The sequence below is a fragment of the Lissotriton vulgaris genome, chromosome 4_1 (genome assembly GCF_964263255.1).
Source record: "Lissotriton vulgaris chromosome 4_1, aLisVul1.2, whole genome shotgun sequence".
NCBI classification, from domain to species: Eukaryota; Metazoa; Chordata; class Amphibia; order Caudata; family Salamandridae; genus Lissotriton; species Lissotriton vulgaris.
Window position 1 is genome coordinate 1,302,778,241 of NC_141691.1, and position 16,056 is coordinate 1,302,794,296.

A 16,056-nucleotide genomic window follows, 5' to 3' on the forward strand; every position below is an offset into this window, starting at 1 on the left:
GCTCTAACCATCTGAGCTAACAGGCCATTTTGCACAAGAACCTGGAAGTCCAGCATATGAATATGAAAGTTATAAATATATAATATCAACATGAAGAAACTTATATGACTTTAAAAAAATTACAATACAAAAGAGATTTTCATACTTAGTGTTAGAACTTAGAACCATTAATGTTTTTTCCATGTGTTTTAGCAATAAATAACAATTCATCACCTATATGCAATTGATTCATTTAATCATTCTATCAGCTTCCCCTCAAAGGAAATATAGAGATACACATGATACAGAAGAAAATACATCTATTTTCAACATTAAAGGAGCATCAAGTATTGGCTTGGAGACGGATTGAAAGTATGTCCTTGGCATTTTTAACTTTATGCTCTGAAGACTAAACTAATAGGCTCACTAAATATATGGCATACTATTGAAGAAATAGCAGATGATGAAGTGCTACTGATTGTTAATCCGGGATAGTTGGAAAGCTTATATTCAGCTGTTTACATTCATACTATTTTTATATTTCATCAACAAGACAAAACAAAAATGACCTCAATAAATTGCAATAAATAAGAGATTTAGTTACTTGGTGTTAGAACTTAGAACCATTAATAGATATTCCAGGAGCTTTCAGAATAATAATTAATTCTACAACTATATCAAATGTATTCATCCAATCCTTCAAGCATCGTTTGATCCAAGGTGATAAACAGTCAAAAATGAGACACAAGAAAAATTAATCTTTTTTCAAACAATTAAACTTGGCCTGTACAGGGATCGAACCTGTGACCTTGGCGTTATTAGCACCACGCTCTAACCATCTGAGCTAACAGGCCGGTCTGCAAATATTCCTGGAAGTCCAGCATATGAAGAAGTGCTAATGATAGTTAACCCGGGAGATTTGGAAAGCTTAATTTCGGAGGTTTACCATGAAGTTATAAATATATAATATCAACATGAAGAAACTAATATGACTTTAGAAAAATTACAATACAAAAGAGATTTTCATACTTAGTGTTAGAACTTAGAGCCATTAATGTTTTTTCCATGTGTTTTAGCAATAAATAACAATTCATCACCTATATGCAATTGATTCATCTAATCATTGTGTCAGCTTCCCCTCGAAGGAAATATAGACATACAAATGATACTGAAGAAAATACATCTATTTTCAACATTAAAGGAGCATCAAGTATTGGCTTAGAGACTGATTGAAAGTATGTTCTTGGCATTGTTAACTTTATGCTCTAAAGACTAAACTAATAGGCTCAATAAATATATAGCATACTATTGAAGAAATAGCAGATGATGAAGTGCTACTGATTGTTAACCCGGGATAGTTGGAAAGCTTATATTCAGCTGTTTACATTCATACTATCTTTATATTTCATCAACAAGACAAAACAAAAATGACCTCAATAAATTTCAATAAATAAGAGATTTAGTTACTTGGCGTTAGAACTTAGAACCATTAATAGATATTCCAGGAGCTTTCAGAATAATAATTAATTCTACAACTATATCAAATGCATTCATCCAATCCTTCAAGCAGCGTTTGATCCAAGGTGATAAACAGTCAAAAATGAGACACAAGAAAAATTTATCTTTTTTCAAACAATTAAACTTGGCCTTTACAGGGATCGAACCTGTGACCTTGGCGTTATTAGCACCACACTCTAACCATCTGAGCTAACAGGCCGTTTTGCACAAATTCCTGGAAGTCCAGCATATGAAGAAGTGCTAATGATAGTTAACCCCGGAGATTTGGAAAGCTTAATTTCAGAGGTTTACCATGAAGTTATACTTATATAATATCAACATGAAGAAACTAATATGACTTTAAAAAATTACAATACAAAAGAGATTTTCATACTTAGTGTTAGAACTTAGAACCATTAATGTTTCTTCCATGTGTTTTAGCAATAAATAACAACCATCTGAGCTAACAGGCCATTTTGCACAAATACCTGGAAGTCGAGCATATGAAGAAGTGCTAATGATAGTTAACCCGGGAGATTTGGAAAGCTTAATTTCAGAGGTGTACCATGAAGTTATAAATATAAATTATCAACATGAAGAAACTAATATGACTTTAGAAAAATTACAATACAAAAGAGATTTTCATACTTAGTGTTAGAACTTAGAACCATTAATGTTTTTTCCATGTGTTTTAGCAATAAATAACAATTCATCACCTATATGCAATTGATTCATTTAATCATTCTATCAGCTTCCCCTCAAAGGAAATATAGAGATACACATGATACAGAAGAAAATACATCTATTTTCAACATTACAGGAGCATCAAGTATTGGCTTGGAGACTGATTGAAAGTATGTCCTTGGCATTTTTAACTTTATGCTCTAAAGACTAAACTAATAGGCTCACTAAATATATAGCATACTATTGAAGAAATAGCAGATGATGAAGTGCTACTGATTGTTAACCCGGGATAGTTGGAAAGCTTATATTCAGCTGTTTACATTCATACTATCTTTATATTTCATCAACAAGACAAAACAAAAATTATCTCAATAAATTGCAATAAATAAGAGATTTAGTTACTTGGCGTTAGAACTTAGAACCAATTATAGATATTCCAGGAGCTTTCAGAATGATAATTAATTCTACAACTATATCAAATGTATTCATCCAATCCTTCAAGTAGCTTTTGATCCAAGGTGATAAACAGTCAAAAATGAGACACAAGAAAAATGTATCTTTTTACAAACAATTAAACTTGGCCTGTACAGGGATCGAACCTGTGACCTTGGCGTTATTAGCACCACGCTCTAACCATCTGAGCTAACAGGCCATTTTGCACAAGATCCTGGAAGTCCAGCATATGAATATGAAAGTTATAAATATATAATATCAACATGAAGAAACTTATATGACTTTAAAAAAATTACAATACAAAAGACATTTTCATACTTAGTGTTAGAACTTAGAACCATTAATGTTTTTTCCATGTGTTTTAGCAATAAATAACAATTCATCACCTATATGCAATTGATTCATCTAATCATTGTGTCAGCTTCCCCTCGAAGGAAATATAGACATACAAATGATACTGAAGAAAATAAATCTATTTTCAACATTAAAGGAGCATCAAGTATTGGCTTAGAGACTGATTGAAAGTATGTTCTTGGCATTGTTAACTTTATGCTCTAAAGACTAAACTAATAGGCTCAATAAATATATAGCATACTATTGAAGAAATAGCAGATGATGAAGTGCTACTGATTGTTAACCCGGGATAGTTGGAAAGCTTATATTCAGCTGTTTACATTCATACTATGTTTATATTTCATCAACAAGACAAAACAAAGATGACCTCAATAAATTGCAATAAATAAGAGATTTAGTTACTTGGTGTTAGAACTTAGAACCATTAATAGATATTCCAGGAGCTTTCAGAATAATAATTAATTCTACAACTATATAAAATGTATTCATCCAATCCTTCAAGCATCGTTTGATCCAAGGTGATAAACAGTCAAAAATGAGACACAAGAAAAATTAATCTTTTTTCACACAATTAAACTTGGCCTGTACAGGGATCGAACCTGTGACCTTGGCGTTATTAGCACCACGCTCTAACCATCTGAGCTAACAGGCCGGTCTGCACAAATTCCTGGAAGTCCAGCATATGAAGAAGTGCTAATGACAGTTAACCTGGGAGATTTGGAAAGCTTAATTTCGGAGGTTTACCATGAAGTTATAAATATATAATATCAACATGAAGAAACTAATATGACTTTAGAAAAATTACAATACAAAAGAGATTTTCATACTTAGTGTTAGAACTTAGAGCCATTAATGTTTTTTCCATGTGTTTTAGCAATAAATAACAATTCATCACCTATATGCAATTGATTCATCTAATCATTGTGTCAGCTTCCCCTCGATGGAAATATAGACATACAAATGATACTGAAGAAAATACATCTATTTTCAACATTAAAGGAGCATCAAGTATTGGCTTAGAGACTGATTGAAAGTATGTTCTTGGCATTGTTAACTTTATGCTCTAAAGACTAAACTAATAGGCTCAATAAATATATAGCATACTATTGAAGAAATAGCAGATGATGAAGTGCTACCGATTGTTAACCCGGGATAGTTGGAAAGCTTATATTCAGCTGTTTACATTCATACTATCTTTATATTTCATCAACAAGACAAAACAAAAATGACCTCGATAAATTGCAATAAATAAAAGATTTACTTACTTGGCGTTAGAACTTAGAACCATTAATAGATATTCCAGGAGCTTTCAGAATAATAATTAATTCTACAACTATATCAAATGTATTCATCCAATCCTTCAAGCAGCATTTGATCCAAGGTGATAAACAGTCAAAAATGAGACACAAGAAAAATTAATCTTTTTACAAACAATTAAACTTGGCCTGTACAGGGATCGAACCTGTGACCTTGGCGTTATTAGCACCACGCTCTAACCATCTGAGCTAACAGGCCGTTTTGCACAAACTCCTGGAAGTCCAGCATATGAAGAAGTGCTAATGATAGTTAACCCGGGAGATTTGGAAAGCTCAATTTCAGAGGTGTACCATGAAGTTATAAATATAAATTATCAACATGAAGAAACTAATATGACTTTAGAAAAATTACAATACAAAAGAGATTTTCATACTTAGTGTTAGAACTTAGAACCATTAATGTTTTTTCCATGTGTTTTAGCAATAAATAACAATTCATCACCTATATGCAATTGATTCATCTAATCATTCTATCAGCTTCCCCTCAAAGGAAATATAGACATACACATTATACAGAAGAAAATACATCTATTTTCAACATTAAAGGAGCATCAAGTATTGTCTTGGAGACTGATTGAAAGTATGTCCTTGGCATTTTTAACTTTATGCTCTACAGACTAAACTAATAGGCTCAATAAATACATAGCATACTATTGAAGAAATAGCATATGATGAAGTTCTACCGATTGTTAACCCAGGATAGTTGGAAAGCTTATATTCAGCTGTTTACATTCATACTATCTTTATATTTCATCAACAAGACAAAACAAAAATGACCTCAATAAATTGCAATAAATAAGAGATTTAGTTACTTGGCGTTAGAACTTAGAACCATTAATAGATATTCCAGGAGCTTTCAGAATAATAATGAATTCTACAACTATATCAAATGTATTCATCCAATCCTTCAAGCAGCGTTTGATCCAAGGTGATAAACAGTCAAAAATGAGACACAAGAAAAATTAATCTTTTTTCAAACAATTAAACTTGGCCTGTACAGGGATCGAACCTGTGACCTTGGCGTTATTAGCACCACGCTCTAACCATCTGAGCTAACAGGCCGTTTTGCACAAATTCCTGGAAGTCCAGCATATGAAGAAGTGCTAATGATAGTTAACCCGGGAGATTTGGAAAGCTTAATTTCAGAGGTGTACCATGAAGTTATAAATATAAATTATCAACATGAAGAAACTAATATGACTTTAGAAAAATTACAATACAAAAGAGATTTTCATACTTAGTGTTAGAACTTAGAACCATTAATGTTTTTTCCATGTGTTTTAGCAATAAATAGCAATTCATCACCTATATGCAATTGATTCATCTAATCATTCTATCAGCTTCCCCTCAAAGGAAATATAGACATACACATTATACAGAAGAAAATACATCTATTTTCAACATTAAAGGAGCATCAAGTATTGGCTTGGAGACTGATTGAAAGTATGTCCTTGGCATTTTTAACTTTATGCTCTACAGACTAAACTAATAGGCTCAATAACTACATAGCATACTATTGAAGAAATAGCATATGATGAAGTTCTACTGATTGTTAACCCGGGATAGTTGGAAAGCTTATATTCAGCTGTTTACATTCATACTATCTTTATATTTCATCAACAAGACAAAACAAAAATGACCTCAATAAATTGCAATAAATAAGAGATTTAGTTACTTGGCGTTAGAACTTAGAACCATTAATAGATATTCCAGGAGCTTTCAGAATAATAATTAATTCTGCAACTATATCAAATGTATTCATCCAATCCTTCAAGCATCGTTTGATCCAAGGTGATAAACAGTCAAAAATGAGACACAAGAAAAATTAATCTTTTTTCAAACAATTAAACTTGGCCTGTACAGGGATCGAACCTGTGACCTTGGCGTTATTAGCACCACGCTCTAACCATCTGAGCTAACAGGCCGTTTTGCACAAAATCCTGGAAGTCCAGCATATGAATATGAAAGTTATAAATATATAATATCAACATGAAGAAACTTATATGACTTTAAAAAAATTACAATACAAAAGAGATTTTCATACTTAGTTTTAGAACTTAGAACCATTAATGTTTTTTCCATGTGTTTTAGCAATAAATAACAATTCATCACCTATATGCAATTGATTCATTTAATCATTCTATCAGCTTCCCCTCAAAGGAAATATAGAGATACACATGATACAGAAGAAAATACATCTATTTTCAACATTAAAGGAGCATCAAGTATTGGCTTAGAGACTGATTGAAAGTATGTTCTTGGCATTGTTAACTTTATGCTCTAAAGACTAAACTAATAGGCTCAATAAATATATAGCATACTATTGAAGAAATAGCAGATGATGAAGTGCTACCGATTGTTAACCCGGGATAGTTGGAAAGCTTACATTCAGCTGTTTACATTCATACTATCTTTATATTTCATCAACAAGACAAAACAAAAATGACCTCAATAAATTGCAATAAATAAGAGATTTAGTTACTTGGCGTTAGAACTTAGAACCATTAATAGATATTCCAGGAGCTTTCAGAATAATAATTAATTCTACAACTATATCAAATGCATTCATCCAATCCTTCAAGCAGCGTTTGATCCAAGGTGATAAACAGTCAAAAATGAGACACAAGAAAAATTAATCTTTTTTCAAACAATTAAACTTAACCTGTACAGGGATCGAACCTGTGACCTTGGCATTATTAGCACCACGCTCTAACCATCTGAGCTAACAGGCCGGTCTGCACATATTCCTGGAAGTCCAGCATATGAAGAAGTGCTAATGATAGTTAACCCGGGAGATTTGGAAAGCTTAATTTCGGAGGTGTACCATGAAGTTATAAATATAAATTATCAACATGAAGAAACTAATATGACTTTAGAAAAATTACAATACAAAAGAGATTTTCATACTTAGTGTTAGAACTTAGAACCATTAATGTTTTTTCCATGTGTTTTAGCAATAAATAACATTTCATCACCTATATGCAATTGATTCATCTAATCATTCTATCAGCTTCCCCTCAAAGGAAATATAGACATACACATGATACAGAAGAAAATACATCTATTTTCAACATTAAAGGAGCATCACTTATTGGCTTGGAGACTGATTGAAAGTATGTCCTTGGCATTTTTAACTTTATGCTCTAAAGACTAAACTAATAGGCTCACTAAATATATAGCATACTATTGAAGAAATAGCAGATGATGAAGTGCTACTGATTGTTAACCCGGGATAGTTGGAAAGCTTATATTCAGCTGTTTACATTCATACTATCTTTATATTTCATCAACAAGACAAAACAAAAATGACCTCAATAAATTGCAATAAATAAGAGATTTAGTTACTTGGCGTTAGAACTTAGAACCAATTATAGATATTCCAGGAGCTTTCAGAATGATAATTAATTCTACAACTATATCAAATGTATTCATCCAATCCTTCAAGTAGCTTTTGATCCAAGGTGATAAACAGTCAAAAATGAGACACAAGAAAAATGTATCTTTTTACAAACAATTAAACTTGGGCTGTACAGGGATCGGACCTGTGACCTTGGCGTTATTAGCACCACGCTCTAACCATCTGAGCTAACAGGCCATTTTGCACAAATTCCTGGAAGTCCAGCATATGAAGAAGTGCTAATGATAGTTAACCCGGGAGATTTGGAAAGCTTAATTTCAGAGGTGTACCATGAAGTTATAAATATAAATTATCAACATGAAGAAACTAATATGACTTTAGAAAAATTACAATACAAAAGAGATTTTCATACTTAGTGTTAGAACTTAGAACCATTAATGTTTTTTCCATGTGTTTTAGCAATAAATAACAATTCATCACCTATATGCAATTGATTAATCTTAACATTCTATCAGCTTCCCCTCAAAGGAAATATAGACATACACATTATACAGAAGAAAATACATCTATTTTCAACATTAAAGGAGCATCAAGTATTGGCTTGGAGACTGATTGAAAGTATGTCCTTGGCATTTTTAACTTTATGCTCTACAGACTAAACTAATAGGCTCAATAAATACATAGCATACTATTGAAGAAATAGCAGATGATGAAGTTCTACCGATTGTTAACCCGGGATAGTTGGAAAGCTTATATTCAGCTGTTTACATTCATACTATCTTTATATTTCATCAACAAGACAAAACGAAAATGACCTCAATAAATTGCAATAAATAAGAGATTTAGTTACTTGGCGTTAGAACTTAGAACCATTAATAGATATTTCAGGAGCTTTCAGAATAATAATTAATTCTACAACTATATCAAATGTATTAATCCAATCCTTCAATCAGCATTTGATCCAAGGTGATAAACAGTCAAAAATGAGACACAAGAAACATTTATCTTTTTACAAACAATTAAACTTGGCCTGTACAGGGATCGAACCTGTGACCTTGGCGTTATTAGCACCACGCTCTAACCATCTGAGCTAACAGGCCATTTTGCACAAATTACTGGAAGTCCAGCATATGAAGAAGTGCTAATGATAGTTAACCCGGGAGATTTGGAAAGCTTAACTTCAGAGGTTTACCATGAAGTTATAAATATATAATATCAACATGAAGAAACTTATATGACTTTAAAAAAATTACAATACAAAAGAGATTTTCATACTTAGTGTTAGAACTTAGAACCATTAATGTTTTTTCCATGTGTTTTAGCAATAAATAACAATTCATCACCTATATGCAATTGATTCATTTAATCATTCTATCAGCTTCCCCTCAAAGGAAATATAGAGATACACATGACACAGAAGAAAATACATCTATTTTCAACATTAAAGGAGCATCAAGTATTGGCTTGGAGACGGATTGAAAGTATGTCCTTGGCATTTTTAACTTTATGCTCTGAAGACTAAACTAATAGGCTCACTAAATATATAGCATACTATTGAAGAAATAGCAGATGATGAAGTGCTACTGATTGTTAACCCGGGATAGTTGGAAAGCTTATATTCAGCTGTTTACATTCATACTATTTTTATATTTCATCAACAAGACAAAACAAAAATGACCTCAATAAATTGCAATAAATAAGAGATTTAGTTACTTGGTGTTAGAACTTAGAACCATTAATAGATATTCCAGGAGCTTTCAGAATAATAATTAATTCTACAACTATATCAAATGTATTCATCCAATCCTTCAAGCATCGTTTGATCCAAGGTGATAAACAGTCAAAAATGAGACACAAGAAAAATTAATCTTTTTTCAAACAATTAAACTTGGCCTGTACAGGGATCAAACCTGTGACCTTGGCGTTATTAGCACCATGCTCTAACCATCTGAGCTAACAGGCCGGTCTGCACAAATTCCTGGAAGTCCAGCATATGAAGAAGTGCTAATGATAGTTAACCCGGGAGATTTGGAAAGCTTAATTTCGGAGGTTTACCATGAAGTTATAAATATATAATATCAACATGAAGAAACTAATATGGCTTTAGAAAAATTACAATACAAAAGAGATTTTCATACTTAGTGTTAGAACTTAGAACCATTAATGTTTTTTCCATGTGTTTTAGCAATAAATAACAATTCATCACCTATATGCAATTGATTCATCTAATCATTCTATCAGCTTCCCCTCAAAGGAAATATAGAGATACACATGATACAGAAGAAAATACATCTATTTTCAACATTAAAGGAGCATCAAGTATTGGCTTGGAGGCTGATTGAAAGTATGTCCCTGGCATTTTTAACTTTCTGCTCTACAGACTAAACTAATAGGCTCAATAAATACATAGCATACTATTGAAGAAATAGCAGATGATGAAGTGCTACCGATTGTTAACCCGGGATAGTTGGAAAGCTTATATTCAGCTGTTTACATTCATACTATCTTTATATTTCATCAACAAGACAAAACAAAAATGACCTCAATAAATTGCAATAAATAAGAGATTTAGTTATTTGGCGTTAGAACTTAGAACCAATCATAGATATTCCAGGAGCTTTCAGAATAATAATTAATTTTACAACTATATCAAATGTATTCATCCAATCCTTCAAGTAGCTTTTGATCCAAGGTGATAAACAGTCAAAAATGAGACACGAGAAAAATTAATCTTTTTACAAACAATTAAACTTGGCCTGTACAGGGATCGAACCTGTGACCTTGGCGTTATTAGCACCACGCTCTAACCATCTGAGCTAACAAGACGTTTTGCACAAATTCCTGGAAGTCCAGCATATGAAGAAGTGCTAATGATAGTTAACCCGGGAGATTTGGAAAGCTTAATTTCAGAGGTGTACCATGAAGTTATAAATATAAATTATCAACATGAAGAAACTAATATGACTTTAGAAAAATTACAATACAAAAGAGATTTTCATACTTAGTGTTAGAACTTAGAACCATTAATGTTTTTTCCATGTGTTTTAGCAATAAATAACAATTCATCACCTATATGCAATTGATTGATCTAATCATTCTATTAGCTTCCCCTCAAAGGAAATATAGACATACACATTATACAGAAGAAAATACATCTATTTTCAACATTAAAGGAGCATCAAGTATTGGCTTGGAGACTGATTGAAAGTATGTCCTTGGCATTTTTAACTTTATGCTCTACAGACTAAACTAATAGGCTCAATAAATACATAGCATACTATTGAAGAAATAGCAGATGATGAAGTGCTACCGATTGTTAACCCGGGATATTTGGAAAGCTTATATTCAGCTGTTTACATTCATACTATCTTTATATTTCATCAACAAGACAAAACAAAAATGACCTCAATAAATTGCAATAAATAAGAGATTTAGTTACTTGGCGTTAGAACTTAGAACCATTAATAGATATTTCAGGAGCTTTCAGAATATTAATTAATTCTACAACTATATCAAATGTATTCATCCAATCCTTCAAGCAGCATTTGATCCAAGGTGATAAACAGTCAAAAATGAGACACAAGAAAAATTAATCTTTTTACAAACAATTAAACTTGGCCTGTACAGGGATCGAACCTGTGACCTTGGCGTTATTAGCACCACGCTCTAACCATCTGAGCTAACAGGCCATTTTGCACAAATTACTGGAAGTCCAGCATATGAAGAAGTGCTAATGATAGTTAACCCGGGAGATTTGGAAAGCTTAATTTCAGAGGTTTACCATGAAGTTATAAATATATAATATCAACATGAAGAAACTTATATGACTTTAAAAAAATTACAATACAAAAGAGATTTTCATACTTAGTGTTAGAACTTAGAACCATTAATGTTTTTTCCATGTGTTTTAGCAATAAATAACAATTCATCACCTATATGCAATTGATTCATTTAATCATTCTATCAGCTTCCCCTCAAAGGAAATATAGAGATACACATGATACAGAAGAAAATACATCTATTTTCAACATTAAAAGAGCATCAAGTATTGGCTTGGAGATGGATTGAAAGTATGTCCTTGGCATTTTTAACTTTATGCTCTAAAGACTAAACTAATAGGCTCACTAAATATATAGCATACTATTGAAGAAATAGCAGATGATGAAGTGCTACTGATTGTTAACCCGGGATAGTTGGAAAGCTTATATTCAGCTGTTTACATTCATACTATTTTTATATTTCATCAACAAGACAAAACAAAAATGACCTCAATAAATTGCAATAAATAAGAGATTTAGTTACTTGGTGTTAGAACTTAGAACCATTAATAGATATTCCAGGAGCTTTCAGAATAATAATTAATTCTGCAACTATATCAAATGTATTCATCCAATCCTTCAAGCATCGTTTGATCCAAGGTGATAAACAGTCAAAAATGAGACACAAGAAAAATAATCTTTTTTCAAACAATTAAACTTGGCCTGTACAGGGATCGAACCTGTGACCTTGGCGTTATTAGCACCACGCTCTAACCATCTGAGCTAACAGGTCGGTCTGCACAAATACCTGGAAGTCCAGCATATGAAGAAGTGCTAATGATAGTTAACCCGGGAGATTTGGAAAGCTTAATTTCGGAGGTTTACCATGAAGTTATAAATATATAATATCAACATGAAGAAACTAATATGACTTTAGAAAAATTACAATACAAAATAGATTTTCATACTTAGTGTTAGAACTTAGAGCCATTAATGTTTTTTCCATGTGTTTTAGCAATAAATAACAATTCATCACCTATATGCAATTGATTCATCTAATCATTGTGTCAGCTTCCCCTCGAAGGAAATATAGACATACAAATGATACTGAAGAAAATACATCTATTTTCAACATTAAAGGAGCATCAAGTATTGGCTTAGAGACTGATTGAAAGTATGTTCTTGGCATTGTTAACTTTATGCTCTAAAGACTAAACTAATAGGCTCAATAAATATATAGCATACTATTGAAGAAATAGCAGATGATGAAGTGCTACCGATTGTTAACCCGGGATAGTTGGAAAGCTTATATTCAGCTGTTTACATTCATACTATCTTTATATTTCATCAACAAGACAAAACAAAAATGACCTCAATAAATTGCAATAAATAAGAGATTTAGTTACTTGGCGCTAGAACTTAGAACCATTAATAGATATTCCAGGAGCTTTCAGAATAATAATTATTTCTACAACTATATCAAATGCATTCATCCAATCCTTCAAGCAGCGTTTGATCCAAGGTGATAAACAGTCAAAAATGAGACACAAGAAAAATTAATCTTTTTTCAAACAATTAAACTTAACCTGTACAGGGATCGAACCTGTGACCTTGGCGTTATTAGCACCACGCTCTAACCATCTGAGCTAACAGGCCATTTTGCACAAATTCCTGGAAGTCCAGCATATGAAGAAGTGCTAATGATAGTTAACCTGGGAGATTTGGAAAGCTTAATTTCGGAGGTGTACCATGAAGTTATAAATATAAATTATCAACATGAAGAAACTAATATGACTTTAGAAAAATTTACAATACAAAAGAGATTTTCATACTTAGTGTTAGAACTTAGAACCATTAATGTTTTTTCCATGTGTTTTAGCAATAAATAACAATTCATCACCTATATGCAATTGATTCATCTAATCATTCTATCAGCTTCCCCTCAAAGGAAATATAGACATACACATTATACAGAAGAAAATACATCTATTTTCAACATTTAAGGAGCATCACTTATTGGCTTGGAGACTGATTGAAAGTATGTCCTTGGCATTTTTAACTTTATGCTCTAAAGACTAAACTAATAGGCTCACTAAATATATAGCATACTATTGAAGAAATAGCAGATGATGAAGTGCTACTGATTGTTAACCCGGGATAGTTGGAAAGCATATATTCAGCTGTTTACATTCATACTATCTTTATATTTCATCAACAAGACAAAACAAAAATGACCTCAATAAATTGCAATAAATAAGAGATTTAGTTACTTGGCGTTAGAACTTAGAACCAATTATAGATATTCCAGGAGCTTTCAGAATGATAATTAATTCTACAACTATATCAAATGTATTCATCCAATCCTTCAAGTAGCTTTTGATCCAAGGTGATAAACAGTCAAAAATGAGACACAAGAAAAATGTATCTTTTTACAAACAAATAAACTTGGCCTGTACAGGGATCGGACCTGTGACCTTGGCGTTATTAGCACCACGCTCTAACCATCTGAGCTAACAGGCCATTTTGCACAAATTCCTGGAAGTCCAGCATATGAAGAAGTGCTAATGATAGTTAACCCGGGAGATTTGGAAAGCTTAATTTCAGAGGTGTACCATGAAGTTATAAATATAAATTATCAACATGAAGAAACTAATATGACTTTAGAAAAATTACAATACAAAAGAGATTTTCATACTTAGTGTTAGAACTTAGAACCATTAATGTTTTTTCCATGTGTTTTAGCAATAAATAACAATTCATCACCTATATGCAATTGATTCATCTTAATATTCTATCAGCTTCCCCTCAAAGGAAATATAGACATACACATTATACAGAAGAAAATACATCTATTTTCAACATTAAAGGAGCATCAAGTATTGGCTTGGAGACTGATTGAAAGTATGTCCTTGGCATTTTTAACTTTATGCTCTACAGACTAAACTAATAGGCTCAATAAATACATAGCATACTATTGAAGAAATAGCAGATGATGAAGTTCTACCGATTGTTAACCCGGGATAGTTGGAAAGCTTATATTCAGCTGTTTACATTCATACTATCTTTATATTTCATCAACAAGACAAAACAAAAATGACCTCAATAAATTGCAATAAATAAGAGATTTAGTTACTTGGCGTTAGAACTTAGAACCATTAATAGATATTTCAGGAGCTTTCAGAATAATAATTAATTCTACAACTATATCAAATGTATTCATCCAATCCTTCAAGCAGCATTTGATCCAAGGTGATAAACAGTCAAAAACGAGACACAAGAAACATTTATCTTTTTACAGACAATTAAACTTGGCCTGTACAGGGATCGAACCTGTGACCTTGGCGTTATTAGCACCACGCTCTAACCATCTGAGCTAACAGGCCATTTTGCACAAATTACTGGAAGTCCAGCATATGAAGAAGTGCTAATGATAGTTAACCCGGGAGATTTGGAAAGCTTAACTTCAGAGGTTTACCATGAAGTTATAAATATATAATATCAACATGAAGAAACTTATATGACTTTAAAAAAATTACAATACAAAAGAGATTTTCATACTTAGTGTTAGAACTTAGAACCATTAATGTTTTTTCCATGTGTTTTAGCAATAAATAACAATTCATCACCTATATGCAATTGATTCATTTAATCATTCTATCAGCTTCCCCTCAAAGGAAATATAGAGATACACATGACACAGAAGAAAATACATCTATTTTCAACATTAAAGGAGCATCAAGTATTGGCTTGGAGACGGATTGAAAGTATGTCCTTGGCATTTTTAACTTTATGCTCTGAAGACTAAACTAATAGGCTCACTAAATATATAGCATACTATTGAAGAAATAGCAGATGATGAAGTGCTACTGATTGTTAACCCGGGATAGTTGGAAAGCTTATATTCAGCTGTTTACATTCATACTATTTTTATATTTCATCAACAAGACAAAACAAAAATGACCTCAATAAATTGCAATAAATAAGAGATTTAGTTACTTGGTGTTAGAACTTAGAACCATTAATAGATATTCCAGGAGCTTTCAGAATAATAATTAATTCTACAACTATATCACATGTATTCATCCAATCCTTCAAGCATCGTTTGATCCAAGGTGATAAACAGTCAAAAATGAGACACAAGAAAAATTAATCTTTTTTCAAACAATTAAACTTGGCCTGTACAGGGATCAAACCTGTGACCTTGGCGTTATTAGCACCATGCTCTAACCATCTGAGCTAACAGGCCGGTCTGCACAAATTCCTGGAAGTCCAGCATATGAAGAAGTGCTAATGATAGTTAACCCGGGAGATTTGGAAAGCTTAATTTCGGAGGTTTACCATGAAGTTATAAATATATAATATCAACATGAAGAAACTAATATGACTTTAGAAAAATTACAATACAAAAGAGATTTTCATACTTAGTGTTAGAACTTAGAGCCATTAATGTTTTTTCCATGTGTTTTAGCAATAAATAACAACTCATCACCTATATGCAATTGATTCATCTAATCATTGTGTCAGCTTCCCCTCGAAGGAAATATAGACATACAAATGATACTGAAGAAAATACATCTATTTTCAACATTAAAGGAGCATCAAGTATTGGCTTAGAGACTGATTGAAAGTATGTTCTTGGCATTGTTAACTTTATGCT

At 32.0% G+C, this 16,056-nt stretch overlaps 9 non-coding genes across 9 annotated transcripts; all 9 read right to left on the minus strand.

Annotated features, from left to right (window-relative positions):
- Positions 1-759: 759 nt before the first annotated feature.
- On the minus strand, positions 760-833 carry TRNAI-AAU (transfer RNA isoleucine (anticodon AAU)). Its single transcript has one exon. It is a non-coding gene; the product is annotated as a tRNA-Ile (tRNA).
- A 1,905-nt stretch (positions 834-2,738) lies between these two features.
- On the minus strand, positions 2,739-2,812 carry TRNAI-AAU (transfer RNA isoleucine (anticodon AAU)). Its single transcript has one exon. It is a non-coding gene; the product is annotated as a tRNA-Ile (tRNA).
- A 733-nt stretch (positions 2,813-3,545) lies between these two features.
- TRNAI-AAU (transfer RNA isoleucine (anticodon AAU)) lies at positions 3,546-3,619 on the minus strand. Its single transcript has one exon. It is a non-coding gene; the product is annotated as a tRNA-Ile (tRNA).
- Positions 3,620-4,408: 789 nt separating this feature from the next.
- On the minus strand, positions 4,409-4,482 carry TRNAI-AAU (transfer RNA isoleucine (anticodon AAU)). Its single transcript has one exon. It is a non-coding gene; the product is annotated as a tRNA-Ile (tRNA).
- Positions 4,483-5,271: 789 nt separating this feature from the next.
- TRNAI-AAU (transfer RNA isoleucine (anticodon AAU)) lies at positions 5,272-5,345 on the minus strand. Its single transcript has one exon. It is a non-coding gene; the product is annotated as a tRNA-Ile (tRNA).
- Positions 5,346-6,134: 789 nt separating this feature from the next.
- TRNAI-AAU (transfer RNA isoleucine (anticodon AAU)) lies at positions 6,135-6,208 on the minus strand. The gene has a single exon. It is a non-coding gene; the product is annotated as a tRNA-Ile (tRNA).
- Positions 6,209-8,667: 2,459 nt separating this feature from the next.
- TRNAI-AAU (transfer RNA isoleucine (anticodon AAU)) lies at positions 8,668-8,741 on the minus strand. The gene has a single exon. It is a non-coding gene; the product is annotated as a tRNA-Ile (tRNA).
- Positions 8,742-11,256: 2,515 nt separating this feature from the next.
- On the minus strand, positions 11,257-11,330 carry TRNAI-AAU (transfer RNA isoleucine (anticodon AAU)). Its single transcript has one exon. It is a non-coding gene; the product is annotated as a tRNA-Ile (tRNA).
- Positions 11,331-14,708: 3,378 nt separating this feature from the next.
- Positions 14,709-14,782, minus strand: TRNAI-AAU (transfer RNA isoleucine (anticodon AAU)). The gene has a single exon. It is a non-coding gene; the product is annotated as a tRNA-Ile (tRNA).
- Between the last annotated feature and the right edge of the window lie 1,274 nt (positions 14,783-16,056).